Genomic DNA, 8,890 nt, shown 5'->3' on the forward strand with positions numbered 1-8,890 from the left:
TTTCAAATTGTGTGTGTGTGTGTGTGTGTGTGTGTGTGTGTGTGTGTTGTTTTTTTACTGGGCTCTGCGGCTTTCTACTAAGGAATACATCTTTTGCCCTTCTGTTGGAGCTGTAACCTTTATATACATTTCTTCATGACTCACAAACCTTGATTGAATCAGATGAATTCAATATGGAAAAGGCCTTTTAGGTCAGGGAGTACTACTTCCTGCCAAGACTAGGATTTTTCTGTATAAAGCATTTATTTTTCCAAACACATTTATAATAAATATCACATTTTTCTATTGCATACCCCCTATGAAGCCATCCCAATATCCAAGATTGCCATGTAAATGCTGTCAAATATTTCCCAACCCCCATTTCCAGCCTGTCACAGTTATAGTTTCCCACTCTCCAACTTTTCTGTTTACCAAATAGAAACATTCTTCCATTTCTACTCAAGGGAATAATCTTTTCAGTGGCTAAGGTATCACTTAACTGCAATAGAGAGACCAGGTCAACAGATACTTTCTGTCACTAGCAAAAGACTTTGCAAAGAACAAAATGACCTCAACCAAAACCTTAGAGAGGCTGAGTATTCTCAGGGGCCCCGCTAGTGGTCACATCTGTGGTAAATACTTGCTCCTAAGGTTCTTTAGGAAAAAGAAGTGGGCAAGGACCCATGTGAGTCCCCAGCTCTCAGAGAATTATTAGCTGGCCTATTGAAATAGCATATTCACTGAAGGGTTCCTATGGGAAAAAAAGTTTCAGTTCCCTTTGAGTGTTTCCCAAACATTAAAAGAACTATTTCACTGGGCCGCAACCACATAAATTGCATGAGAAGCAACTTGTACTCTGTCCCAATCAAACTCTGCCGAGCCGAGAGATCTAGAAGCTCAAGGTCCTTATAGACAACAAAAACCAAAGTCAGAGTATCAGAATCTTCCATTGGGTTATCCTCATTAAGCAAGAGATTTACAATAAGGTAGTAAATATTTAGAAGACGTCATTAAAACTTGCAGTAATGTCAAATACACACATCAGTTTAAAATTTGAAAGGGATATTAGGTCACCTTAGTGAGGGTTATTTTCATGACTCTGGTCCCTACAAAGACAGCAGAGAAGATCATAGAAAGCCAAAACTAGAATCAGAGACCAGAGACAATGGCTGCCACATCTCCGTCAGTGCAGCCAAAACCCCGAAAAGCCAGATGCCCTGTATTAGTCCGTTTTCACACTGCTAATAAAGACATACCTGACACTAGGCAAATTACAAAAGAAAAAGGTTTTATTGGACTTACAGTTCCACATGGCTGGAGAGGCCTCACAATCATGGCAGAAGGCAAGGAGGAGCAAGTCACATCTTAAGTGGATGGCGGCAGGCAAAGAAAGCTTGTGCAGGGGAACTCTCTCTTTTTTTTTTTTAAACCATCAGCTGTCCTGAAGCTAATTTACTATCACGAGATCAGCTCAGGAAAGACCGGCCCCCATGATGCAATCACCTCCCACCAGGTTTGTCCCATAACACGTGGGAATTATGGGAGTACGATTCAGGATGAAATTTGGGTGGGGACACAGAACCAAACCATATCATACCCCTTCTACTGGAGATACATTTTACAATGAACAAAAGTTAAAGGACTTTTCTGAAACTTAACTGGGGCAGGGGACAGGGGGTTGGGTGGAAACTCACAATTTCGGAGCTCCTAAAAATCTGTAAACGAAACAACTTAACAGAAGCTAAGAAGACAGAATCAGAGAGCCCTGAGTCCAAATCCTACCTTGCTACTTTCCATCTTAGAAAACTAACTTGACGGCGTGGGGCTCGCTGTGGGGCTGAGGCAGGCAGCCGGGCTGGCCATGGCAGGGGCCGCAGCGGGCGGCAGAGGCGGAGGTGCCTGGGGGCCGGGGCGCGGAGGGTCGGGGGTGCTCCGACGGGGCTGCTCTCCCCCAGCCCCCGCCGGCTCCCCCCGGGCTGGGCTGCAGCCGCTCAGGGCCACGATCCCCTTCCAGCTGCAGCAGCCGCACCAGCGCTGGGACGGGGGTGGCCGTGCAGCCAGCGTCCCATGCTCGGTGGCCCCAGAAAAGTCAGTGTCTAGGCCTCAGCCACTTCAGGTCCGGCGTAATTCTCCCTGGACACCATCCTCAGCTCCTACCTTCCGAGCCAGTGGCCACGAGATGCTGATGGGGCCTTCACCTGCTGCACCAATGACAAGGCCACCCAGACACCCCTGTCCTGGCAAGAGCTAGAAGGTGAGCGTGCCAGCTCCTGTGCACACAAGCGCTCAGCATCCTGGGGCAGCACAGACCACCGAAAAGAGATTTCCAAGTTGAAGCAACAACTGCAGAGGACAAAAGCTGAGCCGCAGTGGGAAAGAGAAGGAGCGAGGTTCCCTACTCCCAGGGGACCACGCAGTGCGGGGAGCACTGAGGGCGTCCCCTCCCAGCTTCCCCTCAGGGTCCCCTGTCTTGCGACTCAGCCCCTGCCTGCACAGGAGCCTGGAAGGGCCCAACCAAGAGCTGGAGGAGGTGTTTGTGAAGGAGCAGGGAGAAGAGGAGCTGCTGAGGATCCTTGAGATCCCTGATGGGAACCGGGCCCCAGCTCCTCCCTAGAGTGGCAGCTGTGATCATCCCCTCCTCCTCCTGGAGTCTGGCAACCTTGCCAGCTCTCCTTCCATTTCCTTGGCATCCCCCCAGCCTTGTGGCCCAGCCAGTCATGAGGAACACCGGGGTGCCGCCGAGGAGCTGGCATCCACCCCCAACGACAAAGCCTCCTCTCCAGGCCACCCAGCCTTTCTTGAAGATGGCAGCCCATCTCCTGTCCTTGCCTTTGCTGCCTCCCCTCGGCCTAATCATAGCTACGTCTTCAAATGGGAGCCCCCAGAAGGCTGTGAGAAAGTGCGTGTGTTTGAAGAAGCCACGTCCCCAGGTCCTGACCCGGCCTTCCTGACTTCCTGTCCTGACAAGAACAAAGTCCATTTCAACCCGACCGGCTCAGCCTTCTGCCCCGTCAACCTGATGAAGCCCCTCTTCCCTGGCATGGGCTTCATCTTCCGTAACTGCCCCTCAAACCCGGGGTCTCCCCTTCCCCCGGCCAGCCCCAGGCCACCACCTCGGAAGGATCCGGAGGCCTCCAAGGCCTCCCCACTGCCCTTCGAGCCATGGCAGCGCACCCCACCATCAGAAGAGTCTGTGCTTTTCCAGAGCTCCCTGATGGTCTGAGGGTCCCATCCCTGCCCCACTTTACCATAGAGACCAGTGCCTTGGTGGCAGGTCCCTCCCCAGGTCCCCTGAGATGGGGTATGGAGGGGCCCTTCCCTCTCGGCCTTTGAGCACTTTCTTTCACTTATCGTGTCAAAGTCCTGGGTCCTCTTTTTGATGGGCACTGGCCCCTCTGAACGTGATGGGACCTGCCTTCTCCACTAGCAGCTGGGCAGCTCACAACTCACACCTGTGTACCTGCCACATCCCTCACTTGGTGGAAAACACCCAGAAGGTCTGGAGTCCCTCACCCCTGGGTGTCAGTCCAAATGACTGTATAGGAGGCCCTTATTTTTGTCACAGAGCAAGCTGGCCATGAATGAAGGAGAGAGGACGCCATAGATTTCCTTCCCTCCCTTCCAGGAGACCATAAGATAGATCCCCCATCCTCTCAGCCCTATCCCGACGCCTCCCTCTCATTAGAGGAGCTGACCAAAGCAGTCCTAATGGGCCATAACACTTGACCAATTCAGCTGCTGGCAGAAGGAGGAAACAAGTGTTTCCCCAAGTGGCATTTTCATCTCGCTTTCACCCTGACTAAAGATTGTCTTAAGTAGCAGGCCAGCCCGCCCAGCCCCAGATGGGTAGTGGGGAGGAGAGTTGGCATTCCTCCAGGTGGCAAATGGCAAATCTATATTCTCCGCCCACCCCAGGGCTGGATTGGATTAGAAAAATGCCTATTTTTCTTGTATCGATGTAGAAACTCTATTTTCTCCCAAAGACACTATTTTTGCAGCTGTTTGAAGTTTGTATATTTTCCGTACTGCGGAGTTTACACAAAATTGAAGAATGTTAATGTTCGAGTTTTCTTATCTTGTGTTTAGAGGTTGTTTTTTGCAGATCTTGGTGTTAATAGACCAAATAAATAAATAAATATTCCCAGCAAAAAAAAAAGAAAACTAACTTGACTTCTCAGAACCACACATTCCCTGTTCGAAAATTGGAAGTGTTGTGAGGATAAAATGAAATAATGTCTGGAAGCACTTGACACACTGCCTAGTGCATCCTGTGAATTCAAGAAAAGGCATTTACCAAAACCGAGGAGGCTATTAGTGTTGTTACCATCTCTAATTGTTCATTAACAAAATAGACACTGTATATAAAAATTTTAATCTAGTATAGCAAAGCCCTGGTCCATCTTTACCAACCTCACCACCACTTCAGACACACCAGAGGGCTGCTCATCCATTGCCTTCAAAATCGCATCAAATAGGCTATTCAGTACATTCATGCACAAAATCAACTTTAAATCTCTAAAAAGTATGGCGGAGTCTAGCAGACCTCCTATTATATAAGTTATTAAAGTCTGATCTGCCAAAGACCACTGGAGGCAAGCCAGTACTCTAACAAACTCAGATTTATCAATGTAGATGCAGCAAGGGAGGGCACAACCAAGCAAACACAGAATGCTACTCAGCAGGTAGGAGGAGGGAAGCAACTTTTCTAAAGTTTGTCTTCTGTGAAAGATTCTGAGGAAGATCTAAGGGAAGCAGGGACAAGTTCTACATTGGTTGCTGTTTCTTGGGGCAAGACTAGGAAAAATAAGGATTAACTAGGGACTGGGCGCTGTTATGAGGCAAGGTTGGTTTAGCAATTGGATGTCTCCAGTAATGGATGGGCAAAGTGGATCTGTATATTGGGTATAAAGGGAACTCTCTGTGCTATCTCCGCAACTTTTCTGTAAGTCTAAATAGTCATAATAGTCCTTTAAATATTATTATTTTAACCCTAAAACTCTTCACCAAAGGAAACTGCCACCTCACCACTCTGCTCACTGGTCCTCTGGTCTCACATTGAGTTACCAAGGAACCCCACTGGGCAGAACACTCCTGGTGTGGTTTGAAATCCTCAGTTTGGGCCGTCTCCCGAGTCACCCTTTCCAGAAGCAGATTGTACTGTTGGCTCATATTGTACTTGTGGAAAACTAAGATCCCTGAAGTTTATCCTATCTAAACTGGTAATAAGTCAACTGTCCTTTTAACCTTCATCTCCGAACTGTACTCATGTAGCCTGTTCTTTAAGCCAAGCCTAGAGCGTTACTGTTAATGTTTGTCCTGTAAAGTTCCTCCTCTGTCAGTGCTATGACATAGTAGAAGAGGACTAAGAATCAGAAATTCCAGGTGCAGATTCTAGTTCTCCAACCAGTTGCATAACTTTAAACAGGCCACTCTATTCCTCTGGGTGTCATTTCTTTGTAAAATAAGCATGTTGTCACTAGACAGTCTCCCAGCCCTAACATCCTGTCATCTCTCCTCATGCTTCAATCACACTAGGAGTCAGACTATTGCACTAGACTTTTATCTTTATTTTATCTGCATTTTGTCTTTATTTTGCTGACGAATAAAATGATTCCGGTGTGCCAATTAAATTGACCAATATATAGCTAGAGGATTCTAGCAAGCACTTTCAGGGTCTAAACTCTCTTTTCCCTACACACAACAGCCTCCCCTTAACCTTGTTGGGTCCTCCTGCATCCTCCATCTCTCCTTTCCCCCTGCACACAAAGCTATCAAAAATCTTCTTAGCCTGGAAAAACATTTTCCGCCCCCATACAACCTTCATTAGCTACTCCATCCTGTTCCTTCTCATGCAACTTCTCAAAGGGGCTATCTGTACCCCTGTTTGCATATTATCATTTACTTATTTCTTCATCCCCTGAAAATCAGATTTATTTTCCTACGTGCTTCTAAAACTGGTTTCTCAACCAGTAAACCTAGGGGCCTTGTCTCCATCATTATCTTCATTGACCTACCTGATACTGCATCTCTGACTCTATTTCCTTCTGCCCAGAGTTTCTCTGAGGCTTCATTTGAACTATTCTCTTTTTTAGAAAGCTTCAACTATCATCTCTATACAAATGCCTCCCAAGTCTTCCTAACTAGCTCTGAATTTCATTCATAAGTGACAGGATCATTTTATCGGGATACTAACTTTGGCCTCTCCCTGCATTTTCCTCTTCTGCTATTTCAGACAGGCAGCTGAGCCCTTAGAGATTCCTTATGTCAGGGCATTTTTGCTTCATAGAAATCTGAAGGCTCTTCAGCTCCCTGCTCAGCTTCTAGCCTCATTTGCTAATACAACCTACTAGATAGAAATTCTGTCCAACTGGCTATGGGCAGAGCTGTGGTAGCCGTTGTCCAGGAGTACTACTACTAACTAAAAGGCTATAAAGCAGGTAATAGGCCAGAGTGATATTTAGCAGTAGGTTAGAGCATTAACAGGCATTTTGCCAATATCTCATAAAAGTACAGAAATGTTCTCTTTTCAGCCAGAGGAAGAACAAGCGATAAAGTTTAAGAGGAGGTCTGGTTACCTAGATGTGTAAATAAATATAGTTTGTTTTAAAGCCGAGAACATTTTTTAAAATCCTTATCCATTTACATGTCATGGAAACAGTCAAAACAATCCATATGACAACTTTTTAGTGCAAACAAGAATTTGCTGTAGAGATTGCTGAAACAAAACAGAAACACACCAAGAATAAAGTGAGAAGACAGCTAAACTGAGCACTCAACACACTAAAAAAAGGAAGAAGAATCTCTTTTCATTGAAAGATGTATTTATGAACACTAATTAAATGTCTTTCAATGTTTTGTGAAACAGATGGGAACTTTATTTGTTGTAAGGATTTAGAGATAATGTAGAATTGAAGAGCAAAGCTTAAAAACCCGGAAACCCCACCACCATCACTTATTCTACCCCCCAAAATTAATATTCAATTAAAAAACTAAATTTAGTCACATCTTTTTAAAAGACCACATTATTTATTAGTATGATAAAAGCTGAAAATTAAAGTATTTCTGTAGTTTTTAGACTACATTCTTTATATTTTCTAAAACAGTGATGCTTGTGGGAAGACAATAATTTTGAAATTGGTACCACGTGTTGCAATGTAACAGCCTTTCTATTGAGTTAGGTCACTTATGGATTATTTAAGGACAGTTTTATTTTCTATTTCTTCTTGAATTCGTTTTTCCTATGAAAGCATATCCATGGTAACAGTTCAACATTGATGAAGAATTCCCAAAGCCACCTTGCTGGGTTGGAAATCTTACTGCCTGAGATGGGCCTGGTTTTTCAATCATGGGGGTTCATTTCGGAACATCAATTTGAGGGAAGGATGTTATGTATATGAAAATATTTTTAAACTAATCAAATAACATCTGACTCTGAGAGAAAATTACAAAATATGGCTCTAACCATCCTGGGGAGAGAAAAAGTGTGAGAGGTGTTAAATTCAGATTAGGAATGTGTCGTGTATTCAGGAAGACAAACTAAGAAAGGGGACAGGAGGGAACATTAAAGAGTACAAGTTGTCCTTCATCTCTATTTTTCCCCTTATGAAAGGAAAATAAAATATTGGGACCCCAAACTCACTATGCCAAAAAGAAAAGTGAAGCTCGGAAACTGAGTCATGCAAAAACAGCTGTCTCTCCTTTTGTTCCTAAACAGCTACAAATAGAAGTCCACATATCTTCACAGGGGGCCTCCCTCACCAGACAAATGTAAATTGACAGCTTATCTTCATGGGTGTGGGACAGAGGAGACTAGAAATAGCCCCTCCACCCACCTTGAGATGAATGCTTATTGGACATCTTCCTCTACTCTATGTTTACTTTATCTTATGTCAAATATAGACCTACTGAGTATAAGATGAATACATAATTAAAAACTCCTCTACCCGCTCCTCTTCCCATGCAACATATGGATTCAGTGAGTGCTACTCAAAGCCTCAAAAGAATGTAACCGCTTGTCTCATTTGTCTCTTTTTTTTTCTCCTTATCCTCCTGCCTGCTTTTTCCCCTTTAAGTATTAAAGCCCTCAAAATTCTCTTTGGAAAAAGTACAGGCCAAAGTGGCTTGTGTCTTCTTTCCTTGGATGCATCCTCAACCTTGGCAAAATAAACCTCTAAACTGATTGAGAACTATCTTAGACACTTTTTTGGTTTACACCCTTCTAATAGTAATCCACATTTCAGCTACACACCTGACCACTTTCAATAAGCGCTAAATTTCCAACAAGTTAGATGTGGCTCAGTGATCTTTAACCCAATGGGATACAAGTAGAAGTTCCTGTAACAGTTTGCAGAAGATTTCCTAAAGAAACAATTGGTATTAGCTGTTGGCCCCTTCTTTTTTTTTTTTTTTTTTTTTTTTTTTTTTTTTTTTGACACGGAGTCTCGCTCTGTCGCCCAGGCTGGAGTGCAGTGGCCGGATCTCAGCTCACTGCAAGCTCCGCCTCCCGGGTTCACGCCATTCTCCTGCCTCAGCCTCCCGAGTAGCTGGGACTACAGGCGCCCGCCACCTCGCCCAGCTAGTTTTTTTTTTTGTATTTTTTAGTAGAGACGGGGTTTCACCGTGTTAGCCAGGATGGTCTCGATCTCCTGACCTCGTGATCCGCCCGTCTCGGCCTCCCAAAGTGCTGGGATTACAGGCTTGAGCCACCGCGCCCGGCCGGCCCCTTCTTACTTCTTCCTCCATCCGGCTGCTTGGATACAGATGTGATGGCCTCATCTCCATCTCGAACTATGAAGACAAGGACCTTAGGGAAGACAGAATAAAGGCCAGAGAAGAACTCAGTCCTTGAGGACTTTGAGAAGCATTGCTACCATCCAGCCTTAGATTACTACGTTACTTTCCTAGGGTTGCC

At 45.1% G+C, this 8,890-nt stretch overlaps 1 pseudogene across 1 annotated transcript; it reads left to right on the forward strand.

Moving 5' to 3' along the window:
- Window positions 1-1,820: 1,820 nt before the first annotated feature.
- Window positions 1,821-4,140, forward strand: LOC716221 (protein FAM117A pseudogene; annotated as a pseudogene). Its single transcript, XR_014108.5, has one exon. The product of XR_014108.5 is annotated as a protein FAM117A pseudogene (transcript).
- Window positions 4,141-8,890: the final 4,750 nt, after the last annotated feature.

Source organism: Macaca mulatta, chromosome 4 (genome assembly GCF_049350105.2).
Source record: "Macaca mulatta isolate MMU2019108-1 chromosome 4, T2T-MMU8v2.0, whole genome shotgun sequence".
Taxonomy (NCBI): domain Eukaryota; kingdom Metazoa; phylum Chordata; class Mammalia; order Primates; family Cercopithecidae; genus Macaca; species Macaca mulatta.